A 17,433-nucleotide genomic window follows, 5' to 3' on the forward strand; every position below is an offset into this window, starting at 1 on the left:
GTGATTTTGAACAACTTTCCGTGTGTCTGTATCTTTCATTTGTGTATGTTCCTTGGTGAAACTTCTGAGCAAAATATATATTAACTCCACTTTAAATGTTTGGGAATTTAAATGTTTTGCTTTGTTTTATGTTTTTTAAATAGTAATTCATCCATTTCAAGTTTTGTATTTTTTCCTGTTTCAGTTTTGATAGGAGTTTATCCATTTCTTCCAGTTCTCCAATGTTGGCATATAGTTTTTCATAATAATCTCTTTATTGTTTTTTATTTTTATGGTGTTTGTTATTTTATTGTATTTTTGAGTGCTTTATTTTTCATTTTTGATAAGTCTGGCTAGAGGTTATTAAATTTTATTATCTTTTTCAAAGAACAAACTACTGGTGTCATTGATTTGTTTCATTGGGTGTTTTCTTGTTTGTTTTGTCTTATTTTAGTTTCTATACCATTTATTTCTGCTCTGATTTTTGTCATTTTCTTCCTTCTGCTGACTTTTGGCTTCATTTCTTGTCTTCTTCCAGCTCTGTTAGATGCAAGTTTAAGTTGTTTATTTGATTTTTTTCCTTGCTTTTTATTAGTAAGCCTGTACTGCTCTATACTTCCTTCTTAGGAGAGTTTTACTGCACCCCAAAGAATTTGAAGCATTGTATTTTCATTTACATTTCTTTTCCAATTATTTTTCTTTTAATGTCTTCTTTGATTTCCTGGTTGTCTCATTCATTCCTTAGTAGTGTGTTGTATACTTCCATGTATATGTGGTCTTTCCAGGTTATTTTTTATTGTGGTTGACTTCTATTTTCATAGTGTTGTGATCAGAAAAGTTGCATGAAGCTGCATCAATCTTTTGTACTTTTTGAGACCTGTTTTGTGACAAAATATGTGATCTATTCTGGTGACTGTTGCATGTGCACTTGAAAAGAATGTGTATTCTGCTGGTTTAAAATGTTCTGAATATATCTGTTAAGTCCATCTGGTCCAGTCATTCAAAATAATTGTTTTATTGTTCATTTCCTGTTCAGATTATCTGTCCAGTGATGTAGGTAACGTATTAAAGATCCTCAGTATTATTGTATTATTATCAATGAGTTCCTTTATCTTTGTAACTAATTGTTTTATGTATTTGGGTGCCCCCATGTTGAATTCATATTTATTATTGTTATATCCTGTATTTTACCTCTTATTATGATATTGTGCTCTTGTTTATATCTTGTTAGAGAGTTTTTTAAAATCTAGTTTGTCTGATATATGTAAAGCTAATCTGGTTTTCTTTTGACATTCATTCGTGTGATAAATATTTCTCCATCCCATCATTTTCAAATTGCAGACATCTTTCAGTCTAAAATGAGTCACTTGTAGGCAACAGGTAGATGAGTCTTTTTTTTTAAAGTCCATTCTGACAGGTTATGTCTCTTAATTGGAACGCTTGTCCATTTACATTCAAAGTAAATATATATATATATATATATATATATATATATATATATATATATTCTTAGTGCCATTTTATTACTTGTTTTGTCCTTGTTTCTTGAGATTTTCTTTGATACTTTCTTGTCTTTGTCACTTTTGGTCTTTCCTTTCCACTCAGAGTCTCCTTTAATATTTGTTTGCAGGGCTGGTTTTGGGTCAAGAGCTCCTTTCCATTTTGTTTGTCTGAGAAACTATCTCTCCTTTTTTTCTGAATGATAGCTTTGTTGGATAAAGTGTTCTTGGTTGCAGATTTGTTATCATTCAACACATTGAATATATTGTGTCATTCCCTTCTGTCTTGCTAAGTTTCCATTGAGAAGTCTCCAGATAGCATTATGAGCCTTCTTTTCTAAGTTAAGGACTTCTTTTGTCTTGCAAATTTAAATACAATAAATCTTAGTGTTGTAAGACTTTTGTTGATGTTGACAGAAGTTCTCTATACCTCCTGGATCTGGATATTATTTTCCTCCCTCAAATTAGGGAATTTTTTTCAGATTTTATTGCCTCAAATTTTCTGCCTCCTCTTCCTTCTTTTCTTCTGGGACTCCTATCATATGAATGCTATTACATTTTATGTAATCACTAAATCCCCTATTTCTATTATCATATTCTATAATACTTCTTTGTCTCTTTTGTACCATTATCTTCTATTATGTTGTCTTCTATATCACTTATTCATTGCTGTGCTTCTTCTACCCTGCGGTTCATTGATTGAAGCCTATTTCCAATATTCTTTAATGCATTGTTCAACTCTAATAGATTCTTCTTTAGCTGGTTTATCTCTACAGTAAGGGTCTCACCTGTCTTTTCTATTCTTTTCTCAAGTCAAGTGGGTATCCTTATGATTGTTGCTTTAAATTCTCCATCAGGCATATCACTTTTATGTGTTTTACTTAGATCTTTAGCTATGGCCTTATCCTGTTCTTTTATTTGGTTTATAAAGTCCTCTGTTTATGCATTTTTAATGCCAGTTACATTTTCTGCTTCTGAAAATACTGGCTTTATAAAGGAAAGGTCATGTAGTGTTCAGGGCCTTTGTTTCACAGAATGTCTTTGGTGTGTCCTACATTCAATCTGCTGTTGCCTTTTGGCTGTACTATGTTTCAGCCCTGTCATCTGTAGAGGCTCCTTACCTTCTATGGGCTGATTGGTTCTGGTCCTGGATGTGAGGATTTTTACCTAGCTTTGCTCAGCTCTCTTTAGTAAATGAGACCTGATATGATATACAGGAGAACTATGGCCATGCAGAACATTCTGGTCAAGAGATGTTGTGTGGGCAGGGGTTTGTGCTGATGTTGTGTGGGAGGGGCCTGCTATTTGGTACTGAGTCAAGCTTGACTGAGAGGGTCAGTCCCAACAGAGTTCAAGGTGTAGGCTTGGTTTAAATAAGTTAGTCAGCCAGTGTAGGGGATAAGCTGTTTTCTGTAAGTTCTTATTCTGATGGACTATGGAAGGAAATGACAACAGCCAGCTCTTTTTTTAGTTGAGAGGTGTGTCTCTGAATCCTGCATCTCAGGAAAGCTCTCTGAGAAGAATGAATAATCTTTCTATTGAATGTCACTGGTATTTTTCAGATATCTGTTTCCAGACTACCTGCCTCAGGTTTTTGTGCCTGCCTTTTCTAGGAGCAGGGCAGCGTCCTCCTGGATCTATCTCAGACAATCCTGCTGACTTTTAAAACTCCAGGCTTGATGCACCTGGGTGGCTCAGTGGTTGAACATTTGCCTTTGGCTCAGGTTATGATTCCAGGGTCCTGAAATCGAGAACCATATTGGGCTCCCTTCAGGAAGCCTGCTTCTCCCTCTGCCGATGCCTGCCTCTCTCTGTGTGTTTCTCTCATGAATAAATAAACAAAATATTTTAAAAATAAAAGTTTTATTTAAATTCTAATTAGTTAATATAAGGAGTGTTTTAGTTTCAAGTGTCAAATATATTAATTCAACACTTATATACAATACCCCATGCTCATCTTGTCTTGTATTATAAAGAAGTAGTATCAAAACAGTATGGTGCTAGAACAGAAAAAAGATGCATAGATCAATAGAAAAGTATAGAAATCCCAGCAGTAAACCCACAATTATATAATCAAGTATGCCTCATGAAAAAAGGAAAGTATATTTAATATCCATATATTTGTGCTTTTTGTAGATTTTTTTATGGTTTATCTCAGTTTCATTGCATTGTGTGTTCAGAAAAGATGCATGGTATGGTTTTGATCTTTTAAATTTCTTGAGATTTGTTTTGTGGCCAATATGCGATCTATTCTGTATAATATTCCATGTTCACTTGGAAAGAATCACTTGTAGTTTGCTGGTTTTGTTTTAAATGTTCTGAATATATTTGTTAGATAGAACTTTCTGACCCAATGTGTCTTTCAAAACAACTGTTTCATTATTAGTTTTCTGTTTGGACGATGTAGGTATCAATGTGAGTGGGTGTTAAAGTCTCCTCCACTATTAGTGTACTACCAATAATTACTTCCCTTATGTTGCTTATTAACTGCTATAAGTGTTTTGGTACTCCCACATTGGATGCATAAATGTTTTCAATTCTTTTTTTCTTCCCCAATATTTATTTAAATTCTAATTAGTTAACATAGAGTGGAATATTGGTTTTAGGAGTAGAATTTCGTTTCTAAAAATATTTATTTATTTATTTATTTATTTATTTATTTATTTATTTATGAGAGACACAGAGAGAAAGTGAGGCAGAGGCACAGGCAGAGGGAGAAGCAGGCTACCTGCAGGTAGCACCATGTGGGACTCAATCCCAGATCCCAGGATCATGCCCTTAGCCAAAGGCAGATGCTCAACCACTCAGTCACCCAGGCATCCCTAGGAGTAGAATTTCATAATTCATATATTATATATAACACTTAGTGCTCATCATGTGTCCTCCTTTTTTAAAAAAAGAAATTTATTTATTTGTTCATGAGAGACACAGAGAGAGAGGCAGAGACATAGGCAGAGGGAGAAGCAGGGTCCCTGCGGGGAGCCTGATGCAGGACTCAGTCCCATGACCTCAGGATCATACCTTGAGCCAAAGGCAGACTCTCAACCACTGAGGGACCCAGGTGCCTCCATAAATGCCCTCCTTAGTACCCATCTCCCATTTAGCCTATCCCACACCCACTTTCTTCCATAAATCTTCAGTTTGTTCTCTTACAATTATTATATCTTTTTGTTGGATTGTATCCTTTATTATCATATGGTGTCCTTCTTTATCTCCTTTCATTGTCTTTACTATTTTTTTAAATTTGAACTCAATTAGCTACCATATCATTCGTTTCAGGTGTAGTAAGACACAACTGATAAATTATTGCATTTGTTTTAATATATACTTTATCCATTATAAGTATGTCTTTTCATATCTGTTTGTGTGATAAATGATTCTCCATGTCTTCCCTTTAAGGTTTATGTTTCTTTAGGTCTGTAATGAGCCTTTTGTTGGCAGCATATAGTTGTTTTTTAAGATCCATTCTCTCTCCTATATCTTTTATAGGAACATTCACTTCATTTTTATTCAAAGGAACTATTGATAGGTATTTACTTATTGTCATCTTGCTACTTGTGTGTGTTTTGTTTTGTTTGCATGTCTTCTTTGTTTCTTGTCTTTCCTCTTCTCCCAGTTATTTGGCTTTCTTTAACGACATGCTTGGATTTCCTTCTCTTTAGTTTTTGCATATCTTTTACTGGTATTTGACTTGTGGTTACCGTTAGTTTGTATATAACATCTCCTTTATGTAACCATATATATTAGATTGGTCATAACTTAATTTTTCACCCATTTTTTTAATATTCTCCCCCTAAATGTTTTTGGTATATAGTGTCATACCTTGTCCTTTATTTTTGAGCTCCTTGACTAATATTTATGAATATCTATATTTTTATTGCTTTTATGATTCCCATTCTTCTTACTCATATTTAAGGTCTTTATTTCCCACTCTAAGAGTCGACTTTACTATTTCTTGTACAGCTGATTTGGTGGTTGTGCATTCCCTTAACTTTCGTTTTTCTTGGAAACTCTTTTTCTCTACTTCTATTCTGAATAATTGCCTTGGTAGATACTGTAGACTCCTATAAACTCTTTTGATTCTTGAGGAATCTCCAAAGATCCCTGACACTCTGTCACATACTCTGATTTTAGTAAATAAGTCTCCCTCCCATATATCCTGGGCATTTTTCAAACTATTCTACATCTCCTCAAGCCTTAGGAAAAGCAAATTTGAGAAAGAATAACAACTGGAGGTATGACATTCTCAAAGTAAAAATATATATATATTACAAAGCTATAACAAATCAAGAGAGTATGGCACTGGCACAAAAACAAACACCAGAAATGGACACTCAACTTTATGGTGAACTAATATTCGACAAAGCAGGAAAGACTATCCACTGGAAAAAAAGACAGTCTCTTCAATAAATGGTGCTGGGAAAATTGGACATCCACATGCAGAAGAATGAAACTAGACCACTCTCTTGCACCATACACAAAGATAAACTCAGAATGGATGAAAGATCTAAATGTGAGACAAGATTCCATCAAAATCCTAGAGGAGAACACAGGCAACACCCTATTTGAAGGTTTGTTTTTTTTATTTTTATTTATTTTTATTTTTTTAGTGAAAGGGAGTAAAGGGGAAAGGGGAAAAATGAGTGGGAAATATCAGCAAGGGAGACAGAACATGAGAGACTCCTAACTCTGGAAAACAAACTAGGGGTGGTGGAAGGGGAGGTGGGCAGGGGTTGGGGGTGACTGGGTGATGGGCACTGAGGTGGGCACTTGACGAGATGAGCCCTGGGTGTTTTCTATATGTTGGCAAATTTAACACCAATAAAAATTAAATTTATTTTAAAAAACACATAGATAAATGGAACAGGATAGAAAAACCAGAAATAGGCTCATGTTTGTATGGTCAATTAGTCTATCACAATGTAGGCAAGAATATGCAATGGGGAAACGATAATTATTCAATATGTGGTGCTGGGAAAACTGGAAAGTTTCACATAAAAGTATAAAACTGGACAACTTTCTAACACCATATACAAAAGCAACTCAAAACATATTAGAAACTTAAATGTGTGACCTAAAACTATAAAACTCCTAGGGAAAAAATAGGTGAGAATTTATTTGACATTGGCCCTAGCAACATCTTTCTAGATATGTCTCCTCAGGCAAGAAAAATAAAAGGAAGCTATGAGAAATAAACCAAAATAAAAAGCTTTTTCACAGTGAAAGAAATCCTCAATAACAACAAGAAGGCAAGTTATTGACTGGAAGAAGATATTTGCAAATTATATATCTAACAAAAAGGTTATTATCCAAAAATATATAACGAACTTATACAACTCAACACCAAAAACAAACACACAACTCAAAAAAAAAAAAAAAAAGTAGGGGGCGGAGCAGGATGGCTGGGGAGTAGGGTCCATAAGTCACCTGTCCCCACCAACTTACCTAGCTAACTTTCAAACCATCATGAAAACCTACAAATTCGACCTGAGATTTAAAGAGAGAATAGTTGGAACACTACAGAGAGAAGAGTTGTGCTTCTAACAAGGTAGGAAGGCAGAAAAAAATAAAAAAAGAATCGGGTGGGGGAGGGGCCACATGAAGAACTGGGCTAAAGCCTGGCAGCAGGGCCTCTGGGACAGGTAAGCCTAGTCCTGGAGAAGCAGGAACTTTAAAAATCCACACCAGATTCTTCCTGGACATAAAGGGGCTTAGCAGGGAAACTGGGCAGAACCGAGGAGGAGAAGTGGAGGCTCCAGTCTCCCAGGGTCACTAATAGAGGAAGTGTTCCCCAGGGGAGAGCGTGCCACAGACTGTGGGATGATCTCCGTAAAGGGCTGAAGGGTTTGCCTGGTGGGGAATTGGGGGAAACTCAGGCAGTAGTGCTGCATGGAGGGGTCTGTGCACTGCTGCCATCAGAAGCTGTGGAACCTGAAGAGTGTTTCCAGCAGCACAGGCCCATATGTATCCAAGGGCACCACAAGACATGGCCCAGGATCCTGTACTCCTCCCTACATAGGCAGAGGTGGGGAGGACACAGAACAGAGAGGACTCTCCTATCACTCCTATCATTACCCCAAATTGTGCAGATTAGCACCCCCGCCCCCAGAGAATCCAATAGTGTGGACTGGGAGACTGTGGTAGTTACTGCAGGAACTGACCAGAGCTGGGAGGCTGGCCACTGCCACTGTTGTTGTTCCTCCTGGTGTCACTCTGTGCCTAAGACGGAGAGGAGTTTTGAGGGAACAGGGACATTACATGATAAACAGATCCCACTGAACTGTGTACACACCTGAGAATCAGCACAGAAGCCCATCAATCAGAAGCCCAGCTGAAAGGACAGGGGAAGAGCAAGTTCTTTGCTAAGAAGTGCTGGAAAGCTCAAGGGGGAAGTCGAGGGATTTACAGGATATAGAACCAGAGGATACCCCTCATTGTTTTTGTTGTTGTTCTTCTTTGTTTTATTTGTTTTCTTTTTTTATTCTTCTTTTCTTCCAGTACAACTCATTTTTAGCCACTCTGCACTGAGTAAAATGACTAGAAAGAACTCACCACACACAAAAAAATAATGAGAAACACTACTCTGCCACAGAGTTACAAAATTTGGATTAAAATTTGATGTCAGAAAGCCAATTCAGAAGAACAATTATAACGCTACTGGTGGCTCTGGAAAAAAAGCATAAAGGATTCAGGAGGCTTGATGACTGCAGAAATTAGTACTAATCAGGCTGAAATTAAAAATCAATTAAATCAGACGCAATCCAAACTGGAGGTCCTAACTGCAAGGGTTAATGAGGTAGAATAACGAGTGAGTGACATAGAAGACAAGTTGATGGCAAGGAAGGAAACAGGAAAAAGAGAAAAACAATGAAAAGATCATGAGGAAAGGTTAAGTGAAATAAATGACAGCCTCAGAAGGAAAAATCTATGTTTAATTGGGGCTTCAGAGGGCTACAAGAGGGACAGAGGACCAGAAAGCATATTTGAACAAGTCATAGTTGAAGACTTACCTAATTTGGGGAGGGAAACAGGATATATCCAGGATATAGAGAGACCCCCCTCCCCTAAAATCAATAAAAACTGTTCAACACCTCGACATTTAATAGAGAAACTTGTAAATTCCAAAGATATAGAGAAAATTCTTAAAGCAACAAGTAACAAGAGATCACTAACTTCTATGGGGAGAAATATTAGATTAACAGGAGAACTATCCACAGACACTTGGCAGGCAGGAAGGGCTGCAGGATATATTTAGGGTCTAAATGAGAAGAACATGCAGCTAAGAATACCTTATCCAGGAAGGCTCTCATTCAGAATAGAAGGAGAAATAAAGAGCTTCCAAGATAGCAGAAACTGAAAGAATATGTGACCACCAAACCAGCTCTGCAAAAAGTATTAAGGGGGACTCTGTAAAAGAAAAGGGAAGTCCAAGGAAACAATCCACAAAACAGGGACCTAATAGGTATTATGATTACACTAAATTCATATCTTTCAATAGTAACTCTGAGGGTGAATGGGCTTGATGATCCCGTCAAAAGACGCAGGGTTCCAGACTGGATAAAAAAACAAGACCCACCTATTTGCTATATATAAGAGACTCATTTTAGACCTAAGTACACCTAGAGCCTGAAAACAAAAGGTTGGAGAACCGTTTACCATTCAAATGGTCCTCAAAAGAAAGCAGGGGCAGAATCCTCTTATCAGATAAATTAAAGTTAATCCCAAAGACTGTATTAAGAGATGAAGAGGGACACTATATAACTTAAAGAATTTATCCAACAAGAGGATCTAACAATCATGAATATTTATGTCCCTAATGTGGGAACCGCCAAGTATACCAATCAATTAATAACCAAAGCAAAGTCATACTGAGATAATACACTAATACTGGGAGACTTCAACACAGCAGTTTCTGCAAATGACAGATATTCTAAACACAATATCTCAAAAGAAACAAGAGCTTTAAATGATACAGTGGACCAGATGAATTTCATAGATATTTACAAAATTTTATATCCAAATGAAACTGAATACACAGTCTTCTCAAGTACACATGGAATTTGCTCCAGAATAAATGACACTGGGTCACAAATCAGGCCTTAACTGTTACCAAAAGATTGGGATTGTCCCCTGCATATTTTCAGGTCAGAATGCTTTGAAACTTGAACTCAGTCACAAGAAGAAATATGGCAGAAGTTCAAACACGTGGAAGTTAAACACCATCCTGCTAAAAGATGAAAGGGTCAACCAGGAAATTATAGAAGAATTAAAAAGATTCGTGGAAACTAATGAGAATGGAGATACAACCATTCAAAATCTTTGGATTCAGCAAAAGCAGTTCTGAGAGGGAAGACGTCACAATACAAGCATCGCTCAAAACATTGGAAAAAACTAAAAAACACAAGCTAACCTTGCACCTAAAGGAACTAGAGAAGGAACAGCAAATAAAACCTACACCAAGCAGAAGAGAGTTAATAAAGATTCAAGCAGAACTCCATGAACTAAAAACCAGAACTGTAGAACAGATCAAAAAAAAGAGTTGGTCCTTTGAAAAAATTAATATGATAGATAAACCAATAGCCAGCCTTATTAAAAAGAAAATAGAAGAGACTTTTATTAATAAAATCACGAATGAAAAATGAGAGATTACAACACAACCAGTACCAGGAATATAAACTATTTTAAAAACATATTATGAGTAGCTATATGCCAATAAATTAGGCAATCTAGAAGAAACAGATGCACTTTTGAAAAACCACAAACTATCAAAACTGGAACAGGAAGAAACAGAAACCTGAACAGGCCAAGAACCAGGAAGGAAATTGAAGCAATCAAAAACCTCCCAAGACACCAAAGTCCATGGCCACGGCTACCCAGGGGAATTCTATTAAACATTTAAAGAGGAAACCGTACCTATTCTACTAAAGCTGTTTGGAAAGATAGAATAGAATGGAATACTTCCAAAATCACTTTATGAGGCCAGCATCACCTTAATTCCAAAACCAGTCAAAGATCCCACCAGAAAAGGGAATTATAGACCAATATCCCTGATGAACACAAATGCAAAAATTCTCAAACAGATATTAGCCAATAGGATCCAATGGTACATTAAGAAGATTATTCACAAAAAAAACAAAAATATAAATTAAAAAAATTATTCACCACGACTAAGTGGGATTTATCCCCAGGATGCAAGGCTGGTTCAACACTCATAAAGCAATCAACGTGAGAGATCATATCAACAAGAGAAACAAGAACCATAGGATCTTCTCAATAGATGCAGATAAAACATTTGACAAAATATAGCATCCATTCCTTATCCAACTGTTCAGAGTTTAGGGATAAAGGGAACATCCCTCAGCATCTTAAAAGCCATCTACGAAAAGCCCACAGCAAATATCATTCTCAATGGGGAGACAATGGGAGCCTTTCCCCTAAGATCAGGATCAAGACACGGATGTCCACTCTCACCACTGTTATTCAACATAGTATTAGAAGTCTTTGCCTCAGCAATCAGACAAAAAAAAAAAAAAGACATAAAAGGCATTCAAATTGGCAAAGAAGAAGTCAAGCTCTCCCTTTTTGCAGATGACATGATACTGTACATAGAAAACCCAAAAGACTCCACCCAAGATTACCTGAACTCATACAGCCATTCAGCAGTGTGGCAGGATACAAAATCAATGCCCAGAAATCAGTGGCATTTCTACACAGTAACAATGACACTGAAGAAAGAGAAATGAAGGAGTCAATTCTATTTACAATTGCACCCAAAAGCATAAGATAGCTAGGAATAAACCTAACCAAAGAGGTAAAGGATCTATACCCTAACAACTACAGAACACTTCTGAAAGAAATTGAGGAAGACACAAAGAGATAGAAATATATTCCATGCTCATGAAATGGAAGAATTAAAATTGTGAAAATGTCAATGCTACCCAGGGCAACTTACACATTTAATGCAATCTCTATCAAAATACCATGGACTTTCATCAGAGAGTTGGAACAAATTATCTTAAGATTTGTGTGGAATCAGAAAAGACCCCGAATAGCCAGGGGAATATTGAAAAAGAAAACCAGAGCAGGGGACATTCCAATGCCGGATTTCAGGTTTTACTACAAAGCTGTGGTCATCAAGATAGTGTGGTACTGGCACAAAAACAGACACATAGATCAATGGAACAAATCAGAGAATCCGGAAATGGGCCCTCAAATCTATGGTCAGCTAATATTCGACAAAGCAGGAAAGCATATCCACTGGAAAAAGGACAGTCTGTTCAATAAATGTTGCTGTGGAAATTTGACAGAACCATGCAGAACAATGTAACTTGACCATTCTCTTACACAATACACAAAGATGAACTCAAAATGGATGAAAAAATCTAAATGTGAGACAAGATTCCATCAGAATCCTAGAGGAGAACACAGGCAACACCCTTTTTGAACTTGGCCACAGCAACTTCTTGCAAGATACATCCATGAAGATAAGGGAAAAAAAGCAAAAATGAATTATTGGGACTTCATCCAAGATAAAAACCTTCTGCACAGCAAAGGAAACAGTCAACAAAACTAAAAGACAACTTACAGAATGGGAGAAGATTTTTTTGCAAATGACCTATCAGATGAAGGACTAGTATCCAAGATCTATAAAAATTTTATAAAATTCAACAGCAAAGAAACAAAGAATCCAATCCTGAATTGGAAAAAGTCAGGAACAGAAATTTCACAGAGGAAGACATAGTCATGGCCAATAAGCACATGACAAAATGCTCTGCATAACTGGCTATTAGGGAAATACAAATCAGAACCACAATGAGATACCACCTTATGCCTCTAGAATGATGAAAATTAACAAGACAGGAAACAACAAATGTCGATGATGATGTGGAGAAAGGGGAACCCTATTGTACCATGGTGGGAATGTGAACTGGTACAGTCACACTGGAAAACTTTTGGAGGTTCCTCAAAGAATTAAAAATAGAGCTACTTTAGGACCCAGCATTTGTACTGCTTGGCATTTACCCCCAATATACAGATGCATTGAAATGGCAGGTTACCTGCACCTCAATGTTTATAGCAGCAATGTCCACAATAAGCAAACTGTGGAAGGAGCCTTGGTGTCCATCAAAAGATGAATGGATAAAGAAGATGTGGTCGTGTATACAATGGAATATATTCAGCCCTTAGAAATGACAAATACTCACCTTTTGCTTCAATATGGGTGGAACTAGAGGGTATTATCCTGATGAAGTAAATGAATCAGAGAAGGACAAACACTATATGGTCCCATTAATTTGGGAAATATAAAAATAGTGAATGAGAATAAAGGGAAAGGATAGAAAATGAGTGGGAAATATCAGTGAGGGTGACAGAACATGAGAAATATAACTCTGGGTAAAGAACAAGGATTGGTGGAAAGGGAGTTGGGCAGGCATTTGGGGTGACTGCGTGATGGGCACAGAGGGGGGCACTTAATGGGATGAGCATTGGGTGTTATGCTATATGTTGGCATATCAAACTCTAATAAAAAAAAATATATACAAAAAAAGTGAAACTAGTTAAAAATGAGCAGGACCTAAATAGACATTTTCCAAAAAGACCTATAGATGATCAAAAAATATATGAAAAGATACCATTGTCACTACCTATCAGTACATGCAAATTAAACCACAATGAGATATCACCTCATACTTCTCAGAATGGCTGGTAACAAAAAGACAAGAAATAAGAAGTCTCGTCAAGGACATTGAGAAAACCAATATTTTTTGAATTGTTGGTGGGAATGTAAATTGGTACGTGTATAAAACAGCATTGAGGACCTCAAAATCTTAAAACAGAAATGCTAATGATCAAACAATGCCACTAATGGCTATTTAATTAAGTAAATGGAAGCAACATAAGTGTTCATGTATTCATCGGTAGATGAATGGATAAAGATGTGTTTGTATATACATACAATAAAAATAATGAGATCTTACTATTTATAGCAATGTGGATGCACCTGGAGAGCACTACACTATGTCAAGTAAGTTAAAGACAAATTTCATATGATTTAACTTATATGTGAAATCTAAAAAACGAACAAACAAAAAGAAGCAGAAATGGACCCATAAATACAGGGAACAAATGATGTTTGCCAGAAGGCTGGGGGTAGAGTTATGGGCAAAAAGTTTGTAGGGAGATGGGAGGTATATACTTCCAGTTATGGAAAAAGAAGTCATGGGAATTCAAGGTACAGTACAGGGAGTATAGTCAGTGATATTGCTAATAGCATTTCATGATGATAGATGTTAGCTATACTTGTGGTTAGCAAAGCATAACAGAGAATTGTTGACTCACTATGTTGTATACCCGAAACTAGTATAATGCTGTATGTCAACTGTACTTCAATTAAAAGATACATTTAATTGAAAAAAATGTTGTATATGTAATATTTTTCTGCAATGAAAAAAAGAAACATTGCCATTTCCTACCACATAGATGAAACTTGAGGGCATTATGTTAAGCAAAGTAAATCACACAGAAAAAGATAAATTGTGCATGATATTACTTATATGTGAAATGGAAAGAAAAAAAAAACTCATAAAGGGAAAGATTAGATTAGCTGTTGCCAGGGGTGTGGGTGAGGGAGTTGGGGGTTAAGTGTGTAGGTAGTCAAAGTGTAAGCTTTTAGTTGTAACATACACTATGATAGCTATAGTTAATAACACTGTATTGTATATTTGAAAGGTATTAAAAGAATAAATCTTAAATGTTCTCCCCATAACAAAAAATGTAACTATTCAAATAATTGGATGTGTAAACTAAGTTTATTCTGACAATCATTTCTTTACACACACATATGCTAAATAATCATGTTATAACCTTAAACTTCCACAATGTTATATATGTATACATCAATTATATCTTAATAAAACTAGAAAAAAAACCCAAATATATAGTAATAGAAAGTAGAATGGTAGTTACCACTAACTAAATAAGGTGATACATTTGAACCTAAGTCCATCTGCTCTATGTACAGCTAATCTAGTCACTGAAACATATGTTATGCAGAAGGAAGAGTTGATTTAAGAGGCAGCCAAACAAGGAGATAGAAGGGTGAGACTCAAATTTGCCTCCCTGAATGGGGAGAGAATACACTTTTTTTTATAATCCTAAGGGTTAAGATTATGTATACATTGTTAAAAAGGACAATGAAACACATGACTTCTTATGACAAAAGATGATGCATAAGCATTGGGTAAACATGTACATAACACATACACTATGCTCACTCTATGGTGAAGACTTCACACTGGAACAAGGCAAAGTTCAGCCCCTGATGTCTGGAGGTTATTTTAAGACAAGAAGAAGGAGGATATGGGCATGCTTTGAGAGCTGGTACAAACTGGATTAGATTTTAGGCTTGTTATCTCTGTGAAGGAATAAAGGGCCTTTCTTGTACACAGGCTGAAACCATATCAGATGACCTTCAGGCTAGGTTTCTTTGGATACTGCTAGTGGAGTTTATTAGTGGAGTTTGAAAAGGCACAATAGAGATTGGGGGAAACAGTTTTCTGAAAAATAAACTTTAAACTTTCTGCTAGTTTCAACCTCATTAACCCTATAGGACTTGGGTTCAGAGCAATAGATATGTAAATTAGCTTGCTTTTGTAGCCATTTCACAATATATGCATATCAAAACTTCACATTCCACAAACTAAATATTTATAACTTATTTATCAATTAAACTTCAAAAAAGCTAGAAAAAGCTATAGATTTACAAAACATTTTCACATTAATTCTCACAGCAACTCATTAATGGAGTCATTACTGTCCTAAAGGTATGAGGGAAAAAAAATCTAAGGATCAGAGTGATTATGATGTATTAATTAATGAAATTCTCACCTTGAAATCAAGCAATCTACTTTTCTTATTACAAATGAGAACCCAAAACTCCAACAAAACTGTTTCCAGATGGCATCATCCTATTGGATTACTCAGCCTAATACCCAACACACCAGCTGGGAAATCCAGAAGAAAATTTCAAAAGACTGAGCCAGTGCCACTGGGATCTAAGACTGTTTCTGGGGCATCTGACACTTGGAACCTACTGATTCAATCCTCAGAGGTGATTGAGATAACCTATGAACCATATCAAAAGGTACTGTTCTAGTAAGCCCAGAGCTATTGGGAATACCAAGTTAACCATTACTTAGCACCTATATGGTATATAGGCTCTCTCTGTATCCATACCTCCTCCAGCATAGTAGACATACACCTGGAGATCTGTCTGCTGATTTTTGCCCTGCCTAATTCTTTTTTTAAAAAATATTTTATTTTTATTTATTTATGAGAGTGAGAGAGAGAGAGAGAGTCAGAGACACAGGCAGAGGGAGAAGCAGGCTCCATGCTGGGAGCCTGACTGCTCTGCCTAATTCTTGATAGCAGATTTAATTATTTATTTGGGGGAAAGAGAAATAGTATTTCTCCACATTACGTATTAGAACAAGGGTGGAGTGAAAGCTTAAATTACTGATGGTGAGATTACATCATCCTGTTCTTGGATAAGAAACATAATTTCCACGTGCAGCCATTATTAAGATCCACCACCAGGAGCCCTATTATCAGCTACTACTATTTGATGATCAATGAAACTATTCTTTATTCATTGTTTTCCACACCTCTTTGGTGGTAAGGATAAAAACTTGAGACTCTAATAAACATGCACATTCCTGGCCTATTCTTGGCATTTTATTGTTTATTAGGTTTTTTAAATTATAATTCCAGGATAGTTAAAATACAGTGCTATATTAGTTTCAGGTATACAATATAATAATTCAGCACTTCCATATATCACCCAATGCTCATCATGACAAACACACTCCTTAATCCCCATCACCTAATTGACATACCCTCCTATACACCTTCCCTTGGTAACCATCAGTTTGTTCTCTACAATTAAGAGTTTCTTCTTGGCTTCTCTCTCTCTCTCTCTCTCTCTCTCTCTCTCTTCTCTCTCTCTCTCTCTCTCTCTCTCTCTCCTTTGTTTATTAAATTCCACGTATGAGGGAAATCATACAGTATTTGTTTTTTCTCTGACTTATTTCACTTAGCATTATACTCTCTGGCTCCATCTTTGTTGCCACAAATGGCAAAAATCTCATTATTTTGTATGTCTGAATAATATTCCTCTGTGTGTGTGTTTGTGTGTATGTGCCACATATTCTTTATTCATTGATCAAACAATGGACATTTGAGTTGGTTCCATAATTTGGCTATTGTAAATAATGCTACTCCAGTCATCAGTAATTACACTATTGGGTATTTATCCAAAAAATACAAAAACAGTAATTCAGAGGGATACATGTACCCATCCCTGGCATTTTTAGATTCAGTTATCCTGGGATCCCTGTTTTTTTTAATCCCCAGACTATTTCTACAATTGGACTAGGGAGATACCAGTTCAAAAAATAAACCACACGAATAATCTGGGCAGTTTTTAGCCAGTAACATTGGCTGTGGGAACACAGGGAACAGCACAGGAACCCTCAATTGTGAATTCAAAATAATTAAGGCACTAATCGGTTCTCTTTTAGATCCTTCCTCTAAGAGGCTAGGTTCTTTGTCAGTTTCTGACAAATATCTGACAGCACACATTATCTGTGTAATCCAGCATCTTATTATTTAATCTTGGTGGGTCACAATGCAATGATTAGCCTCAAGGTGACGCCAACTATGTGATCTCCATGAAGGCCACGCCAGACACTTAAATGCCACCAAGGCTAAAGCTGCAATGAACAGAATGAAGACACCATGATTGAACCCTCAGGATTTCAGGAAAGACTGAGCACAAATTACAGTATTTGGTAAGGATACTTCCTGAAAATTCATACTTATATTAGAATTTGTTTTGTTTTGTTTTCTATTTAGATCTCATTGAGTTTGATATTACATCTATAACCCATTGAGAAGA

This window comes from Vulpes vulpes, chromosome 7 (genome assembly GCF_048418805.1).
Source record: "Vulpes vulpes isolate BD-2025 chromosome 7, VulVul3, whole genome shotgun sequence".
Classification (NCBI taxonomy): domain Eukaryota; kingdom Metazoa; phylum Chordata; class Mammalia; order Carnivora; family Canidae; genus Vulpes; species Vulpes vulpes.